The 21,074-nt window shown below is 49.1% G+C and overlaps 1 protein-coding gene across 3 annotated transcripts in view; it reads left to right on the top strand.

Moving 5' to 3' along the window:
* The first annotated feature begins 3,237 nt into the window (after positions 1–3,237).
* The window catches only part of PAIP2B (poly(A) binding protein interacting protein 2B), a 41,718-nt gene continuing 23,881 nt past the window's right edge, over positions 3,238–21,074 (top strand). For 2 of the 3 annotated variants that reach the window (XR_015749560.1, XM_026689930.2), the window contains exon 1: positions 3,560–3,632. The gene's annotated coding sequence lies outside the window, so the exon portion shown is untranslated. Of the gene's footprint in view, positions 3,398–3,559; positions 3,633–21,074 lie in introns of those variants that run through there. The other variant, XM_087965742.1, reaches the window with a different exon arrangement.

Genomic DNA, 21,074 nt, shown 5'->3' with positions numbered 1-21,074 from the left:
GGAAACAACAACTGAATGAAAAACTGCTGGTGACCTTCTACCGCTGCACCATAGAGAGTATCTTAACTTACTGCACCTCTGTATGGTTTGCCAATTGCACAGGGGCAGATAGGACAGCGCTCCAGAGGGTTAAGGTCATTGCCCAGAGGATCATGGGTTGCCCTCTCCCCTCTTTGGAAGAGCTTTATAGCTCCCGCTGCCTTAAGAAAGTTCAAAACATCCTCAAAGATCCATCTCATCCTGGGCACCCCCTTTTTTTTTTGAACTATTACCATCTGCCAGATGGTACAGGATAATAAAAACAAGGACAAACAGGCTGAAAAACAGCTTCTATCCCAGGGCAGGAGCTCTTTTGAATTCTATTGTATAGTGCAGTGTTGGTGTGGTGTTGGGGGTTTCCGGTTCAATGTGTGGAGGGTGAAGGATGTGTGTTTGTGTTTATTTTCATGGTCATGATGTGCACTGAAGATAGTGTTTGATTTTGTTGTACGAGATGCAATGACAATAAAGTAAACTAAACTAAACAAAGTAATAAAATACAATAGAACAAAATCTGGAAAAATAAATAATCACCCCTCAACTCCCACCCACCCTGCCCCAACGACAGCAGATCACACGCGCCATTTGATGGGCTCTATCCCGCTCTGGGCTCCCCAGGCCCGCTGGCAGAACCAGGTCTTAGCACCTTCCAGAAGAGAGCTAGAGTGGCGGCCATTTTAATCTCTGAGGGAATGATGTTCCAGAGGGAGCCACAATGTAGAAGGCCTTTCTTCTGGGTCCCACCAGGTGTATCTCCCTCGGGATGGGACCCTTGCCTCCCCTCTCTAATGGGTCAGGTAGATGTGAGCAGCAGGAGACAGTCCCTCAGATCACCTGGTCCCAAGCCACGAAGGGCTTTAATAGGTGACAACCAGCACATCTTGAATTGCACCCAGAAGCAAATCGGCAACCAGTGCAGCTCCTGTAGGAGAGAGGGTGACACACGTGCACACCGGGGTCTGCACAAAAACCATGCAGGCCGCTGCATTTTGCACCAACTGGGGCTTCCAGATGCCCTTTCAAGGGCAGCCCCATGTAGAGGACGTTGCAATAATCAAGATGGGAAACGAGTAGGCACATTGCTGCATAACTGCCATAATTTGTTCTGGTGCTAAGCAAGGTGGTTGCTAAGTGATTTTGCCCCATTCGGCGACCTTCCTTGCCACGGTTGTTAAATGAATCACTGCCGTTGCTAAGTCAGTCAGACGGTTGTTAAGCGAATCTGGCTTACGCCGCTAATTTTGCCTGTCAAAAGGTCGCAAGAGGGGATCGCACGACCCCAGGACGCTCATAAATACGAGTCAAGTTGCCATGGAGATACTGCAATGGTCTTAAGTGCGAAAAAGGGACGTTAAGTCCCTTTTTTTCAGAGTTGTAACTTTGAACGGTTACTAAACAAACTGCTGAAACTCAAGGACAGCTGCCAAGGGAGTTTTGCTCCATTCTACGACCTTGCTTGCCACAGCTGATAAGCGAGTCACTTGGCAGCGTTCGTCAATCTGGCTTCCCTCCACTTGACTTTGCTTGTCAAGAGGTTGCAAAAAGGGCATCAAATGAACCCCTGGGATGCTGCAACCGTCATAAATACGAGTCAGTTGCCGAGCATCTGAAATTTAACGGAGATGCAACAGTCGTTAAGGGTGAAAAAACCGGTCACAATTGTTTCCAGTGCTCTGGTTGTAACTTTGGGTCACTAAACGAACGATTGTAAGTCGAGGACCACGTGTAACGTCTGCAGAATCCTAAAATCCCAGGATAGGGTTGGAAAGGGACCTCGTGGGTCATCTAGCCCAACCCTTTCAACCTCTTTCCTAGGGCACTCTGCTGCACTTGCCGCCAAGCGCCACGAGGGGTCGGCAGTCTCCGCTTCTCCCTGCCTCTCAAGCGCCGCCCCTGCAGCATTCACACGACGCCAAAAGACCCCAGACGCGTGTCCCCGCTTTTCCGCACCGACCCGGGATCCCCCTTAAATCCACTCGGTACGGAAACGAAGGGAGAGCCGCGTTCACACCAACCAGGGCACTCGACTACTATTACTGGGTTCGAGGAAATATCTACGCATGCGCCACGGGAGAGTCGGTAGCCCATCGCGCAGGCGCGGAAGTTTTTTTTTCTTTTTTGAGACGGAATCCGCCGCATACAGCACCGTGCCATCCCCGTCTTCGCACAAGGCGCATGCGCAAAGCCTGGAAACTGATTGGAAAAGACAGGGGACATAGGATGATATCGCCGACCAATGGAGGATAGTTCTTGGACGCCTATTGCACGTATTCTTCTGTCCCTGCCGAGGTTTTTGCGCATGCGCTAAGAAAAAAAACCGAATCATTTTTAACCAGCAGGTGTCAGCAGAGAGCACTGTGACAATCAACGCAACACAATTGAATTTGAGTTTTGCCGCACTCTACGAACCAAACAGAGGGCTGGACTAGAAGACCTCCAGGGTCCCTTCCAGCTCATTCACTCTATTCATTTGTTAAGTGAATCCCTGCATATGTTAAATTAATCGAATCCAGTTTCCCCGTTGATTTTGCTCTCAAAAAGGGGATCACGTGACCCCAAGGACACTCATGTGTCCAAGGGGAGGCTTCAACGGTCGTTAACTGTGAAAAATGGTCCTAAGTCACATTTTTCACTGCCGTTGCAACTTTGAACGGTCACTTAACGAACTGTTGTAAGTCCTGTATTCGATTTTAATTATAAACTGCCCAGAGTTGCTTTTCAGAATGAGTTGGGTGGCATATACAAAGCAGAAAAAATAAACTATCAATTCTGTTCGCCGCTCCAGGATTTGAGCCAAGGGATCATGAAGTGTAAGCCTTTCCACACTCCGAGCCCGTTTTCTGGGATTTGTTTACACTGTAAATTCTTCCTGGCTGGATTTCCTCGGGGTCTCCCATCCAAAGGAAACCTCGCAGCTGCAGCCACGCTCACAAGGGGGAAAACTGCTGTCCAAGCCACGTGTCGGCGCTGCGGTCCGGTCAAGCTATTTCTCGCAGGGGGGGGACATTGATAAAGTCTTTCGCCCAAGACAAAGAGCCGAGCTGCGACGGGACCGCGTTTCCCCCCCCCACCGCCGTCTTGGTTTAGTCCTTTCTCAGATTGGCGGAGGTCTTTGTGGGTTCGTCCAATCAGCACCCGCGTGGGGCGGCAAAGGCGGAGACCTTCAGGAGGCCAATGGGTCGTCATCGTAGGGCTGCCACGTGGGAGACGCAGCCGCTTTGAAGACGGAGGGCAGAGCCTCCGCCAATCAGCGCTCGGAAAGAGGGGGCCCTCCGCCTACGTCACGCGCGGCCGTGGCGAGCGCCCCCTCACCCCCTGAGCGAGGAAAGGCGTCTTTACGGGTCTGCGGGCCAATGAGGTGAGGGCGTCCCGACGGCCAACGGGGGGCGGGCCTCGTCGGCGAGCGGCCAATGGGCGGCGCGCTGTCAGGGGCGGCGAGGCGCGAGCCAATGGGCAGGGAGGGGAGGGGAGGGGCGCGGTGGGGAGGGGCGTGGCCGGGGCTGAGGGAGCGCGAGCGGGCGAGTCGAACTGAGGTAGCCCAGCGGGCGGGTGGGCATCGCGCAGCGGTGGAGGCCCCGCGGGGCCCACGGCAGGTAGGCAGGGACGCGGCCGCGTCTGGGCCCACCGTGGGGACTGCCAGCTCCGGGAGGGCAGAGGGCCCCGGGGCGACCCCTTTTCAGCCCGCCCAGCCAGGCTGCGTCGGACGAGGAGGGGCAGGGCTGCCTCTGGCGGCCCCCGAAACTGTGCCTGCCTCTACCTCAGCCCCTTTAAGGGGGGGTTTCAATTCCCAGAATCCCCAGCCTAGCTTGCTTTTAAGGTGGGTGGACTACAGCTCCCGGAATCCCCAGCCTACCTTGCTTTTAAGGTGGGCGGACTACAGCTCCCAGAATCCCCAGCCGAGCTTGCTTTTAAGGTGGGCGGACTACAGCTCCCAGAATCCCCAGCCGAGCTTGCTTTTAAGGTGGGCGGACTACAGCTCCCAGAATCCCCAGCCTAGCTTGCTTTTAAGGTGGCTGGACTACAGCTCCCAGAATCCCCAGCCTAGCTTGCTTTTAAGGTGGGTGGACTACAGCTCCCAGAATCCCCAGCCTAGCTTGCTTTTAAGGTGGGTGGACTACAGCCCCCAGAATCCCCAGCCTAACTTGCTTTTAAGGTGGGTGGACTACAGCCCCCAGAATCCCCAGCCTAGCTTGCTTTTAAGGTGGGTGGACTACAGCCCCAGAATCCCCAGCCTAGCTTGCTTTAAGATGGGGGGGGGGCTTCAAGCCCTATAATTCCCCAGCCAGATGCTTTGAAAGGGGTGGACTCCAATTCCCCAAATCCACCACCCAGTCTGTTTTAAGAGGTTTAAGATGGATGGCCTTCAAGTCCCATAATCCCCTTTATGGTGAGTGCCCTTTGTCTCCCAGAATGCTCCACTCCTCTTGCTTTAAGATGGATGAGCCATGAGGCCCAGAAATTCCCAACCAGTTTTAGGGTGGGTGGATTCCAACCCCCAGAATTCCCTAGCCAGCGGGGTGTGGGATTCTGGGAATTGGAGTCCACCCACCTTTAAAACATGCTGGCTAGGAATTCTGGGAGTCGGCTCATCAAAAAAAAAACAAAAAAAAACCCTGAGGTTGAGAAATGCAGTTTTTTGGGGGGGTATTTGTCAACCTTCCTTTCCCCATTGCAAAGCTGGAAAAATAAACCATCTCCTCTTGTTCAAATCTCCTTCCTGTGGATAGTTATAGATTTACCTCTTAATTTAAACTCTAAATTAACTCTTATTTATTGGATTTGTCTCCTGTGTTGCTTGATCCAACGAAGGCTGTTAGGGGAGAATGTAATGAAGGTTGCCTGGGTTCTTTCTGTTTGGTTGGATTTGGTGGAAACGAAAAAAAAAATGGATATAAGCAAGCAAAGCACGTATATTCTGGTTTCGGGTAACCTTAGTTAATGGACAACGGACTTTTTTTTTTTTTTTGTACTGAATGTTGTGAATGTAGTAGAGCAGTCGCTAAAGCAGTTCTGGTGTGGGTTGGCTTTGACCTATCTTGGTTTCTGCTTGGGAAAAAAGGGCTGGCTGGGCTGTTTTGCAGCATTTGGGGCAATGGCGAAATGGTCTGTTTGTGGGGCACTCCTGAATGGTGTTCCTGTCTGTCTTGTACCTGAAGCAGAGAGGTTGGGCCTCTTTGGCGAAGACTGGTTCTACAAGCCAGGTGTTCTGGTGGCTTCCAGAAAGAAGGATGAGGATTCAATTATGTAGGTTGGGAATGGCAAGAAATTAGTAAGTCTCTTAGTCATCTTCAGCTGATTGCTGTTCTTTGAGGAAAGAATGCCATATAGTGGCCTTCTAGCACTGATAATCTTACCTGGTTGGGTAATAAAACGTCTGCAAGAAAACAACAAGGACCCCACGGTCCTCTTCCCCCTTTAGGCAGGTTTCTGTGAAATGCCTTTTGGTAGGTAAATATAACCTTTCAAAAGGCAGCTATGGTTTTAGACAGCTGGGAAATGACAAAACATTTGCATTCTATCAATGGACTATGGCCAAACTTTCCATGCAGAAAGAGCTGTTTTTCACTAAACAAAATGACAGGAAGCTTTGGCCAAGGAAAACCACTAAAGCAACAATTTTACTGTGTAAAACAAACAGTATACCTTTTCCACTTCACAAATCCCACTCCCTTCTAGCACTAGCGGTGTTACCTAGTTGGGTAATGAAATGTCTTCAAGAAAACCACCAAGCCCAGAGAGCACTGAGGATCCCACAGTCCTCCTCTCCTACAAACCCTACTCTTTCCTCGCACTGATAATGTTACCTAGTTGGGTAATGAAACGTCTGCAAGAAAACGAAGCTCAGAGAGCACTTGGGAACCCAACAATATTAAACATTCGCAACAGAGGAAACTGGGGGCGGCAGAATGGGAGTGTTGTGTTCAAGGCTTTAACCTACTAGATCCCACAAGGAAACCCCAATCCAGAGAACGAATTGAGGTGGAGTGGCAGGTGCTAAGGAAGATGCCTTTTGGGGAGGGGGGGGCCTCGTGTCCAATTAAGGGATGGGTGCTAAAGGTCCTCTGAATGCCTGCCAAACCAGAAAAACTTGTATTTTGTTGAGCTTGCACCAGAGAGGCCCCTGAGGAAAAAGTGAGTGCGTCGGACAGGTTTGCAAATTGGAACAGCCTGGGAGTGCCAGCTGTTCCTGGCCTTATCCAGGGGAGGAAAAGAAAAGGGGGGGGGGAAGGTGTGGAAAAAAATAGCGACTTCTGACTTTTGAAGGGCGAAGAAAAACAGTGCGTGGAGTTTAACATTTCACGGTGCACAATCCGGCTGTTGTTTTTCAGCCTCCTTTTGACATCTGGTGAGAGAGCTTGGGCAAAAATGATTGTGTTGGATCCCAGATCCTCTCCGTATGAAGACAGGTGATTTTTTTTTTTCAAGGGTGTTTTCATTTTATTTTTGTCGGGGGGAACCATCAACGCTTGCTGCCTTTTGTTCCTTTTTCTGTCCATTCAGCAAAAGCCACTCCGTCTCTTGGTGATAAGGGATGCCGTTCTGGCAATAAAAATACATCCTGAGCATTTTGGTTTTTTTTGGGGGGGGGCGGGGGAATGTAGAAAGAAATGCCTTGATAAGAGGCAAATAAATGGATTGTACTTGATGTACAACAGTTCACTTAATGACCATTCAAAATTAACCATGCCACTGAAAAATGTGACTTAGGACCGTTTTTTACACGGCTGTTGCAGCATCCTCCCGATCACGGGATCAGAATTCAGATGCTTGGGAGCTAGTTCACATTTACGACGGTCACAGTGTCCCTGGGGCCAACATGATCCCCTGTGGCGACCTTCTGACAAAGTCAACTCGGAAGCCAGATTAACCGCCATGTTACCAATGTAGCAACTGCGGTGATTCGCTTAACTCTAGCAAGGAAGGTAATAAAACAGAGCAACGCTCACTTTTAACAAATGTCTCACTTAACAGAAATTTCATCCTCGTTTATGGTCGTAAGCCAAGGACTGCCTGTAGTATTAAAATACCCACCCACCCTGATTCCCTCCATTCCTGAGCCAGGCCAGCCAGCCTCTGCAGATACCTCGGCTGTTTACTAGCAAAGCCCCAGATCAGGTTCAGAGTTTGACCCAGAACTTGTGACGATACGATCTGACAGTTAAAAGCAGAACCCTTTCGTGCCCCTCTCCCCCCCAAGATATAACCCTTGGCTGAGTTACTGGGAATTGGGTTTCGATGGAGGCTGTGTCTAGGATCCTGGTCTAAGCGGGAAATCCGGCTGCCTATCGTGGCTTGCAAGAGAGCAAGCCCCCATGCGTGTGCGCGCGACTGTGCTTTCTTTCGTCGGCCTGTGTTATAGAACCTGAACTGGGAGCCTCCGATCCGAGCTCAACCGAGCGCGCTTGTGCCAGATCCGTGTCTGAAAACGACGACAGGCTTGTGATTTTGCTGACTCGGTGGGGTCTCCATGCAGCATTTGAGAGAGGAGAGAAAGAAGGTGCAGTGAGTAAGGAGGAGGAGGAGGAGGGAGGCTATTAGAAGCGTGGGGAGAACCATTTCACAGAAGCCTCTAAAACCAGCCTCACAAGCCGCAGCACGCTCTGGCCTTCTGTGTGTTTGTGTGTGTGTGTGTGTGTGTGTGTTGCGCCTCCCCTTGTCTGCTGAACGAGCAGGGAATGTGGGATTTAATCCCGGCTATTTTTACTAAGAATCTGTGTGTGTGTGTGTCTGTGTGTGTGTGTGTCTGTGTGTGTGTGTGTCCGTCCCCGAACCCTTTGCCTGAAACAAGGGAGCCTCGAGACTGGTTTGAGGATTCGCTGGTTCCCAAACTACCTACAGTTAAAATTAAAGGGGCTTAAACAGGAAACAAGCTGCAATTATTATTATTGAAAGAAAGTTGACGTTTTTTTAGCCAGTCTACGGTCACACTAGAAAGAAAAGGGAGGGAGGTAGAACCATTCAACCAGGGTTTGATTTAAACTAGCTCGGCCAACTAAGAAATAAAACAAACAAACAGCCTTTTTTTTTTAAAAAAAAACAACCAAATAAATAGACCTTAAAAGGGAGGCGAGTAGAGTGTGACAGATGTAAAAAAAAAAAATGCTTCCAAGACGCGCGATAAAATGGAGAAAATTAAAAGTATCTGAATAAAAGCCTCAGAAGAGCCTAACGGTCAGGCCCAACTTGGAAGAAGAGGACCAAGGGGGTTGTCCTGGCAGACTCCCATGCTGAACAGGAAGCCTTGAGGGTACATCCTGTCGGGGAAAGCAAGTGGCCAGCCTGGAGCCATTCCAGAGCCTGGGAATCTCTTCTCCGGAGGCTTTGGCATGTCTCACTTCAAGGGGGAGGCCCCACGCTGACTTATAAAGCTTCCAGCTGGAGGTTTGGCAGCTTTTTAATGGCTCAAGAAGTTACAGCAATGGAGCCCAAAAGGGGGGTTTCAAAGGCTGGAGAGTCAAATGGAAAGAGGATCAAGCCCTAGGAGAGATCTCCCCGTTGGCCTTCGGCAGCCGTTTCCCCTTCCCTCTTCGTTAGCAACCTTCAACTTCCAGCGTTTGGCCGTAGGTGGAAGAAGCTGAATCATTTTTGCCAGCGTCGGGAAGCATGGCGTGGTGTGAGGGAACTTGGCCCATAGCTTTGGGCAGCGTTGCTGGCCCCTTTAAAGACCTCTCCCTCCCTCCCAGGGCTGTGGTTCTGCACAGCTGAGAAAGTGGGGCCGAGCCAGAGCGAGGAAGGTGTGGGGGGGGCATGGGCCGAACTGGCCCTTGTGGACAAATGCCAGCCTGGGAGGGGTGGTCTCGAGATGGGTTCTAGTGGGTTAAGAAGACCCCACATCCCCCCTGCCTGTCTTATCTGTTAGTTTTGAGCTTTGTATAATTTAAAAAGGGACGCGGTGGCTCGGGGGCTAAGACCCTGAGCTTGTCGATCGGAAAGGTTGGCAGTTAGGGCTATTTGAATCCCCAGCGCTGCGTCACGGAGTGAGCTCCCCGTTCCTTGTCCCAGCTTCTGCCAACCTAGCAGTTCGAAACTACGTCAAAAATGCAAGTAGAAAAAGAGGGTCCACTTAGGTAACCGCGTCCTGCGTGCCTTCGGCGTTTAGTCCTGCCGGCCACATGACCACGGAGACGTCTTCGGACAGCGCTGGCTCTTCAGTGCCTTTGTAACGGAGATGAGCAGCGCCCCCTAGAGCCGGGAACCACTGGCACGTATATGCGAGGAGAACCTTTACCTTTTATCATTTAAAAAAGTTTAATGTATATATCTGCACCTTGACAGTTAAAACAGTTCATTTAGTGACTGGTCGAAGTTACAGCAGCGCTGAAAAGAAGGGACATGATCATTTCTCACACTTACAACCCTTGCAGTGCCCCTATGGTCACATGATCAAAATGCACAATTAGCGACTGACTCATATTTATGACGGTTGCAGTGTCCTGGGGGTCCTAGGATTTCCTTTGGGGACCTTCTCACCCGCAAACTCTATGGGGGGGAAGCCCCATTCACTTAACAGCTGTGTTACTAACTCAGCTGCTGCCGCGATTCACTTAACGACAGTGGCAAGGCAGTTTGTAAAATGGGGCAAAAGCTCACTGAATGCCTGTCTCACTTAGCAGCAGAAATGTGGGGCTCGATTGCACATCGTATGGGAAGGACAGCCAGTAGGCTGCCCAGAGTCGCCTTATAGAGGAGAGGAAGAGCGTAAATGTTTAATTAAATAAAATTAAATGGATCCCGAGGATAGTACTGAACCGGCACAGCTTCTAATGAGGAGCAGAGGGAGGCTGCTCACTCCTAGCCAGCTTTGCAATTCATTGAGTGAGTAAGTCCCTGACAAAATACTTTCTCCTCCCACTCCCTGGAGAATATGGAGTTTGCTGAAGTTGGCTTCCAGTTGTTTATCTTTTTAACAAAGCACTAGGGTTCCAGCTGTTTCCACCCTTCTCTGACCACACTGGTGTATCTGACATGGCTCAACGGCTCAGCAGTGCAGCTTGGAGGGCGAGCAGTGATGCGTTTAATTCCACCTTCTTTTACCTGGGCTCCTATAGAGCAGGGGTCTACTTTTGGCAACTTTAAGCCTGGAGGACTTCAGCTCCCAGAATTCAAAGCCTGGAGGACTTCAAATCCCAGAACTCTTCAACCCCAGAATTCAAAGCCTGGAGGACTTCAACTCCCAGAATTCAAAGCCTGAGGACTTCAACTGGCCTGGAGGACTTCAACTCCCAGAATTCAATGCCTGGAGGACTTCAACTCCCAGAATTCAAAGCCTGGAGGACTTCAACTCCCAGAATTCAAAGGCCTGGAGGACTTCAGCTCCCAGAATTCAATGCCTGGAGGACTTCATTCAAAGCCTGGAGGACTTCAACTCCCAGAATTCAATGCCTGGGAGACAAAGCCTGGAGGACTTCAAATCCCAACTCCCTCCCAGAATTCAAAGCCTGGAGGACTTCAAATCCCAGAATTCAAAGCCTGGAGGACTTCAAATCCCAGAATTCAAAGCCTGGAGGACTTCAGCTCCTAGAATTCAAAGCCTGGAGGACTTCAGCTCCCAGAATTCAAAGCCTGGAGGACTTCAACTCCTAGAATTCAAAGCTGGCTGGGGAATTCTGGGAGTTGAAGTCCTCCAGGCTTAAAGTTGTCAAGGTTGGAGACCTCTGCTCTAGAGGTAGTCCTCGACTTATGACCCCAGTTGAGCCCCAGATTTCTGCTGAGTGAGACAGAGGTCAAGTGCATTTTGCCCCATTTTGTGACTTTCCTTGCCACAGTTGCTAAGTGAATCACTGCAGTGGATACGTTTAGTAACCTGTTCGTTAAGTGAATCACGTGACCTCGGAACCCAGCAGCAACGGTCCTAAAATAGATCCATATCCAAGCGCCTGAATTTGGATCTCGTGACCCTGGGGATGCGGCAAAGGTCGTAACTCAAAAGCGGTCCTAAGTCCCATGTTTCACTGCCGTTGTAACTAAATGAACCGTTGAGGACTACCTCCGCCTGCACCGCAACCTAAGTTCTGCTGTGTGAGCTAATTGTCCCCAAACTTTTATATTTATATTTTTATATATACATACATTACGTACGTACATATATTAAAGGTAACATTCTGGGCAAAGGGACCTTTTGTTCGCACGCGTCGTTTCTAGAAAAATGTCTTTTCTTAGTCCAGCAGCTATGAAATTAGATATTCCAACCTTGGGGGAAAATCCTGGTGGCCTCCTATTTAGAAAGCATGTTTCATGGCAGTGGGAAGTGTGCGGCATACTGATGGTGCCACGAAGGACAGCATGAACGTCTGAAGCAGGTTAAGGTTTGGAATTGACAGCTATATGTGGAGGGGGCTTCAAATTCCAACCCAGCCAAAGCATTGAAAGCCCCCTTTGCTCTCTGTTCTTCTTGGGGTGCCAGTGTCTCAATCTTAACCCCAATGGCACATCGTTGTGCTTTATTATTCTTTTTTAAAGCCCTGGGACTTCTCATCACCATAATTATTGACATTTACTGACTTTGGGGAAAGTGCAAAGCGGAGCAACTAACTTGATGAAGGGCCTGGAGACTAAAACATAGGAAGCGCGGTTGCAGGAATTGGGTAGGGCCAGTCTTGAGAAAAGAAGGACTGGGTGGGACAGGATAGCAGCATTCCAGGAGGGGCTGCCCCAAAGAAGAGGAGGGTCAACCTATTCTCCCAAGCCCCAAAAGGCAGGACAAGAAATAATGGATGGAAACTAGCCAAGGAGAGGAGCAACCAAGAATTAAGGAGAAACTTTCTAACAGTGAGGACAATTAACCAGTGGAATGGCTTGCCTTCAGAAATCGTGGGTGCCCCATCTCTGGAGGTTTTCTAAGAAGAAACTAGACAGCCACTTACCTAAAATAGGATAGGTTCTCCTGCTTGAGTAGGGGGTTAGACTAGAAGACCTCCAAGGTCCCTTCCAGCTCTATTCTAAATTCTAATTCTAATCAAGGAGAGAATCAGCCTGGAATGAAGGAGACATTTCTTGACAATTAAAACAATTAACCAGTGGAACAGCTTGCCACCAGAAGTTGTGGGGGCTCCATCACTGGAGGTTTTTAAGAAGAGACTGGGCAGCCGTTTGTCTGGGCAGGTAGTTGGACTAGAAGACCTTCCAGCTCTTATTCCGATTGGTTGATGGACAGGTCACAATTGCACAATGGATGTGTTGGGAAACGGGAGGATAGGAAAACAGGTCAGGGGGGTGGGGCTGCTCTGCCTGTCAGTTGATGGATAGTCACCCTCCCACGGCTGGCAAGCCCAGGCCAGCCTCCCCCGAACGGTGCCACGTCTCCCCGGGAGCTTGTTCCGTGGCTTTGCATGCCCGCAAGGCACTGTTCCCCACCTGTAGAGCACGGAGCAGGATGCCTGGGTTTGGTTACCGTCAACAGCTGCTTCTCCCCTCGCCTGAACTCAGGGACTTGGGTTTCCAAGGCTGAGGAAGGTGACAGAGGCGGCAGTTGGCTCTCTTAATCCGGGCATGGCCTCACTGTTGGCACATGCCACACATGCCTTATGTAGTGTGCCTTTGAATATCTCTCTCTCTCTCTCTCTCTCTCTCTCTCTCACACACACACACACACACACACACACACACACACACACACACTGTTTCTCAACTTGGGCAGCTTTAAGACCAGTGGACTTCAGCATGCGCTGGCTGGGGAATTCTGGGAGCTGAATCCCAGCGGTCTTAAAGCTAGCCGGGTTGAGAAACATTGCTTTACCTTTTGAATTCACTCTAAATTTCACCCCCTCCAAGTCTTTGGGCTGCTTCATCGTGGAAAGATAAGTGTGTCTGTCCAGTCAGGAGTGTATGTAGATGGTCATTGACTTAACAGCCCCTCGTTTAGTGACCATTTGAAGTTGAAAAATGTGACTTAAGAGCCACTGTTGCTGCATCCGTATGATCACGTGATCAGAATCCGGATGGCTGTCATTTATGACAGTTGAAGCATCCCCCAATCTTCTGGCAAGCAAAGTCAGTGGAGAAGCCAGATTCACTTAACAACCCGGGGGGACTAAAATGGAGCTCAAACTCACTTAACAACGGTCTCACTTCAGCATCTTTTAACAACCCCATAATCCCTTGTGGGGTGGAGCCTGGGAAACTGAATGGAGCTAGCAGAGTGTTTTAATGGCCGGATGCCCTTCCTGTAGCCAGTGCGGAGTTGTGTTCAGCAGATATATTCTCATTGCGACCAGAGAGAGAAATATCTGCCTCTACTTAGGATCGAACTCACAGCCTCCTGATTGTGAGGCGAGAGCTCCACTTCTAGGCCACCGCGCCACTCTAACAACGGTCTCGCTTACCAACAGAAATTTGGGGCGGTATTGTGGTCGTAAGCCGAGGACGGCCTGTATTCTCAGCAGGGTCGCCCAAGGGGATGAAAGTCACCCCAGCTGCCCAGCTCAAGCCAGCAGGCCCCTGTATGGACCAGCAGCACTGCAGGGAGATGCTGGAGGCAGATCCTCACTGGCAACATTGCATGAAGAAGACCGTGGGAAAACACCGCTGTGTTTTTCCCACAAAAGCCACGCGGTTAGAAAATGTACAATAATCAGTGGTAAATCTCTGGTCGCTGGGAGTTGATCAACCGGTCTTTATCTCTCCAAGCTTTGCCTGATGAACAGCAGCTCCCTTCTTTTTCCGCAAAAAAAAAAACAAAAAAAAAAAACCCATTGCAGATGTCTTCAACTTACGACCATATCGGGCCCCAGAATTTATGTCACTAAGCAAGGACATGTGTTAAGCAAGTTTTGCCCACCGGTCATCATTGCTGGCTGGGGAATTCTGGGAGTTGAAGTCCACAAGGTTTGAAATTGCCAGGGGTTAGATGCCCCAGCTTCCAATGAACCGTAGATCAACCAGAGAGAGATACCAAACAGTTGAGTAGTGAGAAAGCCAATTCCTGGCTAGCTCCCCCTTCCATCATCTCATCCAGAAATTGGCCAGAAATTGCCCTGCCTCCATTTTCCTTTTGTAAAACGGGTGGATGTGTAATCCTGGGATGTGTTACTGGCTTGCAAGGGCCTTGGACGTTAGGTTGCTGTTTCCTGTATCATGCAACCTAGAGATTGCATCTAAAGAGGCTGACTCCCCTCCATCCCCCACTTGCCACTTTTTCCTCGGCTGTTGCATCACAGTATTACAACCGTGTCTTATCAGCTTTGCCTGCTACGCACAAGCCACAAGCCGCTTCCCCTTGGCCTTTCAAAGGACTACCTGTAATCAGTTGGAAGCTCCAGTTGGCCTCCAATTGTTTCTTCCCTTTGATGGAAAGGACTTGTCATGCCCCTGTTAGAATCTGATTCTGAGGGAGAGGAGGAACAGCCGACAGGGAGTGGGAGTGTGGCTCTGAAGGTTGTGGAGGAAACTGGGGAAGGGCACAGGCTGGCTGGGCATTCAGAGAAAGACCCAGGCCCATCCCCACTTCATCCTAGGGCACACAGGGAGGAGTGGATAAGGGAGAAACATGAATGGTGTGGTCTACGGGAGTGGGGGGAGGAAAGGGCCTTGATCCCCTTCATGGGTTGCAGCTGTGAGGACTGTTTAAAAGGACAAACTGCGCATAGGCCAGTGAAAATATTTCTAGTCTTTCAGTTTTTATCTGAGTCCTGGTGTCCTTTCCAGTATGTGTAATTTCGATATCTGTGGACGCCTTCAAGCCCTTATCCTGCCTTGTCTCATTAATTGCTTCAGTGTGGTTTGTGTTGTTTTTTTTCTATTGATAATTTATATGTATTTTGAGTTTGAACGGAAGTTCTTCCTTTTTGCAACTGTTTGTGGGGGAGTTTTTTCTCCAGTCAATGATAATTGGACCTTTGAAGCCAAGTTGAAGGGATTACTTCACCTGTTTTTGTGACTTTGTTGCTTTTGTATCCCGCCCTGGGTCATCACATGACTGCAATGATCATAAGTTTTAGGAAGCTTATAATATTACCGTTATAGTATTACAATGTTATCATATTGACTTACTAAGTTTATAATTATTAGAGTTAATATTAATGTTACAAACAGTGCAGAGAAGAGCAACTAAGACGATTAAGGGCCTGGAGACAAAAACACTTTTCCCCCCTGGATGCAGGTCTTAGTGGTCTTTCAAATTTTATTGTTCTAGCTTTTTTCAAAATCAGCTTCAAGCACGCAGAGGTGTTGGCTTGACTTTGTGTCTTTTGAAATCTTCATTTGTTCTAAGCAGAGAAATTGAGAGCTAGATTTTCTCAGGGCAAAAAAAAAAAAATTAGTTATTGTACATGCCGAGGTGGAGTCGGCTCGTATCGGCTCCAAACACATTTTATTCAAAAGCGGGAGGCCGCTAATTTTAAGCCACTCAAATTTAGTACGGGATAGTCCTCCCACTTATGACCGCAATTGAGCCCGACGTTTCTGTCAAGCAAAACATTCGTTAAGTGAATCACTGCAGTGGATAAGTTAGTATAACCTGGTTGTTAAACGAAACTGGCTTCCTTGACTTTGCTCGTCAGAAGGTCGCAAAAAGGGGAATCACTTGACCCTGGGACACTGCAAAGGTCATAAATACGAGTCGGTTGCCAAGTGCCTGAATTTTGATCACGTGACCACGGGGGTTGCTGCCACGGTCACAAGTGTGCAAACTGGTGTTGGTGTTGTCGTTTTGAATGGTCACTAAATGAACTGTTGTAAGTCGGGGACGACCTGTAGTTGAAAACAGATGTCGGCGCCTCTTGCTTCTTGCCAGGGCCGACTGACCGGGTTCTCTTCCTAAAATGTGCCGGGCTCAGAGTTGTAAGTGGAGCAGCTGGTGACTTCCTTCACTAAACCAGGGGTCAGCAACCTTAAACACTCAAAGACAGGGGTGGGATTCAAAGTTCTGTGGATGTGCCTAGGTGGGCGTGGCCATGTGACTGGGTGGGCGTGGCTTCTTTTTTCGTTTTTCATTTGGCAGCACCCCTCCATTTTGGGGTCTTCTGGGCCTCAGGGAAGCCTCCTGGCAGGGGCATTTTTGCTCCCAGAAGGCTTCCCTGGGGCCCAGGAAGGAAAAAATGGAGCGTGGGGGGCATGCATGATAAGGACTGGCTAGGAGGGGCGGGGCCATCCAGGGGCACGATTTGCCAGTTCTCTGAACTGTGCAGAATCGTAACAACCGGTTCTATAAAACCGGTCTGAACCGGTAGAATCCCACCCCTGCTCAAAAAGCCACAACGGTCCTAACTAGAAACCTCCCGTTCAATTCTGGAGCCGACCGGATGTCCGGTTCCCCCACCATAGAGTCTCTTCCTAGTGTGGCATCCTTTTTCCTCTACCTGTCCTAACCAAAAGCCCTATCCATTGTGGAGCTGACCCGAAAACCCACCCCTTGCCATAGAGTCTCCTCCTGGCACACCATGCTTATTCCCCCCCTGCAAAAAAAATTGAAATCCCCTCTCAAAATTGTGATGCCAACCGGCGACAGGGAGCTGCAGCAGAGGGATGAAAGAGCCGCATGTGGCTCCGGAGCCATGGGTTGCCCACCCCTGCACTGAACAGTTCATCAGCCTCCAGGCCCAGAACCGCAGAATGAGGAGGTGGGAAGGATCTGAGGAAGACGCATCGGAATTCATTTCTAGGAGACGTCAAAGGGGAGACGGCGCCTTCATGTTTGGACAAGTTCACCGCCGTCTATTTTAGTGGCTCTCGCCCCGGGTGTGATAAAGATCCCACCCACCCACCCACCCTGTGTCAGAGAAACCGGGGGTGGGGGCTCAGCAAGCGCCTGGGACCTTCTCAGGACACCCAGTCAGCCGTTTTGGGGGAAATCTTCAAAGGCCTTCTGCTGCTGCTGACAGATGTTCCGTGTAGTACGTCTGGCTCAAAAGCACTTCTGTCACTTGGTCTGGCTTTATTGCATCAGACACCCCTACGTATTTTTATTTTTTATTATTTTTTGCAAAGGATGTTGGAACAGGCGGGACTTTTCCATCCGGAGGAGGAAGGTGGGGGGAAAACCCTTTGTAAATGAAGCTGTACTTAAAGTTGTATCTCGGTTGCGTGTGGAGAGTAAGGCCAGCCCTGTCAGATGAGCGTTTTCAAACAGCGGCTTGTTTCAACCTTTTACGGCGATGTTCTCCAGTTTGCCTTCGAAAGGGAAGCCAGGCTGGAGGGTTTGCAGGTGCCAGGGCAAAGGGAGGTTTAAACAAGTACAACTTTCGAGGTTGACGTTTCGACGCCTGGTAGGGACTCCTGCAGATGTGCAGTCAAGCTGATATTCGAGCCCGGGACTCAAACATTCTGCCCAATTGCCAAAAATAATAATAATAATGCAAACTTTTGTCTAGCCCAAGGGTTGTCCCTAGTTCTGCTCCACTCGATTGAATTGAAGCTGCTCGTCTGATTTGTCTACCCACGGCCATATGCGGTTCCCCCCTCAACCCCCCTCTGTCCCCAGGGGGATTTGACATCCACTTTTGAGCAGGACACCTTAAAACGGGGGGTCTCCAACCTTGGCCACTTTAAGACTTGTGGACTTCAACTCCCAGAGTTCCTCAGCCAATTCTGGGAGTTGAAGTCCACAAGTCTTAAAATTGCCAAGGTTGGAGACCCCTGCCTTAAAAGATGTTCTCGTTTAATGTTAACAGGTAACGTAACAACAGAGTTGAAAGGGACCTTGGAGGTCTTCTAGTCCAGCCCCCTGCTCAAGCAGGAGAGACTATTATCATCCAGGGCAAATGGTTGTCCGGTCTCTTCTTAAGATCCTCCAGGGATGGAGTACCCACAGCTTCTGGTGGCAGGTCATTCCGCTTACTCTATCGGGAAATTCCTCCTAAGTTCCAGATTGCTTCTCTCCTTACTCAGTTTCCACCGTTGCTTCTTGTCCTGCCCTCAGGTGCTTTGGAACATAAATTGACCCCTTCTTCTTTGGGGCAGCCCCCGATATTGGAAGGCTGCTACCATGTCATCTCTGGCCCTTCTTTTCACTAGATTAGACATACCGGATTCCTGCAACTGTTCTTCGTAAGTTTTAACCTCCAGGCCTTTAATCGTATTTGTTGCTTTTTTTTCCTGCTTTCTTTCCAGAATATTTTTATATTGTGGTGACCAAAACTGGATGGAGGATTCCCAAGGCTTTATAAAGCGGTTCTAGACAAATTCCTTGTGTGTCCAATACAGAATTCTATTCTAAATACCAAAGTTCTTAAAGGGTAAATGACTAGCTATGTACCGTATATACTCAAGTATAAGTCGACCAATATAAGCCGAGGCACCTAATTTTACACAAAAAACTGGGAAAACTTATTGACTCGAGTATAAGCCGAGGGTGGGAAATGCAGCAGCTACTGGTAAATTTCAAAAATAAAAATAATTAATTTGGGAAACGATCTCACTATCATGAAAGGTTTAATTGATTCACTAACCCAAAAGAAGAAGATGATGATGACAGCGGGAGGCAGGAGTCACTCTCTTCCCCTCCCTCGGAGGCCCCTGAGTCAGGAGTCACTACCGCCGGCGCGCCCCAGTCCCGCTTGCTCGGGAAGGGAAAGGCAAAGCGCTTTTGCCTTTCCCTTCCTGGCTGGGCTGTTGGGAGTCGCTGCCGCCGGAGGCCGCGACTCCACACCATTTTTTTCAGAGGGATCTGACTCGAGTATAAGCGAGGGGATTTTTTCAGCACAAAATTGGGCTGAAAAACTGGCTTATACTCGAGTATATACAGTAGTTTCTGGAAGGTTGGATTCTGCTTCAGGAAGATACCAAAGGTTGGGGAACATTGCGTTTTGTCAAGGTTTCCCGTGGCTTTACCACAAGGATGGGCAACTCCTGTGGCCCCTTGACCAACTCTCAGTTTCTACCCTGGTGCCTTGGGTAAGTAGACCCAACGGGCTCTTCTTACCAAGAGGTCTGAAATTAGGACACCGCTCGGAATTAGGCAAGCCGGGCATCCTATTTCAGCCCAGCTATGGGTGTTCATCTGCATTTCTGAGTTTGCAACACCCTTTCCCCCATACTGTGAACCAAGCCTCCTTCCCTCCTGCGAGAAGTGACGCATGCCTCGGTGGGTATTCCTCACACCCCACAATTCTCGCCCTGTCGAACATCCGGGTTGTGGGAGGCAGCAGAACGGGTGGAGGAGCAGCCCATAGAGACCGTGGGTGAGAAAGGAGCGTCCTTTGGAAGGGGCAACCTGAGGTCCCTTTTGGAACTGACCAGCCGAGCTATTTATAAGAGCTATTTATAAGTGCCGAAGCTGGAAACCCGATCCCAGGTGTCTCTCTCCCCCCCTCCTCCCAGTGCCTCCCCTCCCCATTCTCAATTTAAAGAGCAGGGGAGGAAGACCCTGGAGTTTGGAAACAACCAGCAAGCACAGAGCAGAGGGACCCCTGTCTCAGGAACTGGGATAGCTGGCCCAGCTTCATAGGTAGTCCTAAACTTACGACAGTCCACTTAGTGACTACTTGAAGTTACAACAGTTTTTCATACTTAATGACCGTTGCTGTGGTCCCCGTGGTCATGTGATCGGAACTCAGATGACACAGCATACAAGGAGAATGTATTTCAAAATGTTTTACTGATGTCATCTCCTGCCAGCTAGGCTGGCTAAGATGTATAAAAATCAGTCCCCAAAATGTTGGAAATGTTTAACGGAACGAGACATATGCTATCATGCATGGTGGAGATGTAAAAAAGCACAAGAGTTTTGGCACAGGATTGGGAAATGGTTGGAAGAAATGATGGGATTTAAAATAGACCAGAATGTTTTTTATTGGGAATTATACAAAAAAAAATACAATAAGGAAGAGTTATATTTGATAATACACGTCATCAGTACGGCAAGAATGGTATTTGCCAAGAAGTGGAAAGAGAAAGAAATTCCTAGTGAAGATGAAGTAATAAATAAAATCTTGACTTGCGCTGAAGTGGATAGGCTAACACTAGAGATGAAAAGTAAGGATGAATCGGAATATTATATACTGTGGAATAGATTTTACGATTGGTGCGGACAGAAAGGGAGGGTTCAAGATTGAAATGAGTTGTTAAGAGGACATCTGTGACCATGAGACTTAAATAATACCAAGAATGTTGGAAGATTTAAGTAAGGATGAATATATATATACATATGCATATACGGATCTTTAGTTATTCAGGTTTTCTCCTGCGTAAAATTGGAAGTATCTAGGCGACGTTTCGATGAAGTCTCATTCATCATCTTCAGGCTTGTGTCTTCGGCTTTGTGCTTCTCGGAGTAATGTGAGCTTGCAGCTGCTTCTTCCTTTTAACTGCTAGTGGGGGTGTGACTTGATTGGGTGGGGGCTTGGCTGTGTTGTGATTGGGTGCGGGTGTGTTCTCATTGGTTGGGGGTTTGGCTGTGTTCTGATTGGTTGGGGGTTGGCTGTGTTCTGATTGGCTGGGGGTGTGTTCTGTTCATATGGGGGCTTGGTTGTGCTCAGGTTAGTCTTAGTTGCTGGGGGAATTGAGCTGGTGAGCTGTGATCCTGTTGTTTGGCTTCGCGTTCGTGGTCGTGCCACATCTTCATGGTGGGCGTCCGTTCGCTTCATGTATGGGTCGGAGGGGTTTGAAGCGGGTAGTGATGCAGCTGCGGTACGGCTTCTGGTCTGTGGTCGTGTCTCATCTTCTGTGTGGGTGTGAGTCTGCTTTCTACGTGGAAGTGTGGTGGTAGCATCTTGTGTGGCCCTCGTGGGTGTGGGTCTGGTGTCATTCTTCATGTTAGGTACTTGTTTGTTCATGAGGGCGGGTTTCCAAATGGCTGGTAGGCGGGAGGTATCATCTTGTTTATTCATGCTGTGTGGGCGTTTTTCTATCTCTATGGCTTCTCTGATTATTCTGTTGTTGAAGTGTTTGGTTTTGGCGATAGTTCTGGTATTTTTAAAGTCAATCTCATGTCCTGTGGCTTTGAGGTGTTGGACCAGGGAAGAGGTCGGTTCTTCTTTTTTGATTGAGTTCTTGTGTTCTTCAATGCGTGCACTTATTCTTCTGTTAGTTTGTCCGATGTATGTGGTGGGACAGGCGGTGCAAGGAATTTCGTATACTCCTTGGTTTTCTAACTTGATTTT

The sequence above is a fragment of the Notechis scutatus genome, chromosome 4, assembly GCF_049901735.1.
Source record: "Notechis scutatus isolate UNSWTSFEM ecotype Mainland chromosome 4, rNotScu1.2, whole genome shotgun sequence".
NCBI lineage: Eukaryota > Metazoa > Chordata > Lepidosauria > Squamata > Elapidae > Notechis > Notechis scutatus.
This window is presented reverse-complemented; position numbering and strand designations above follow the sequence as displayed.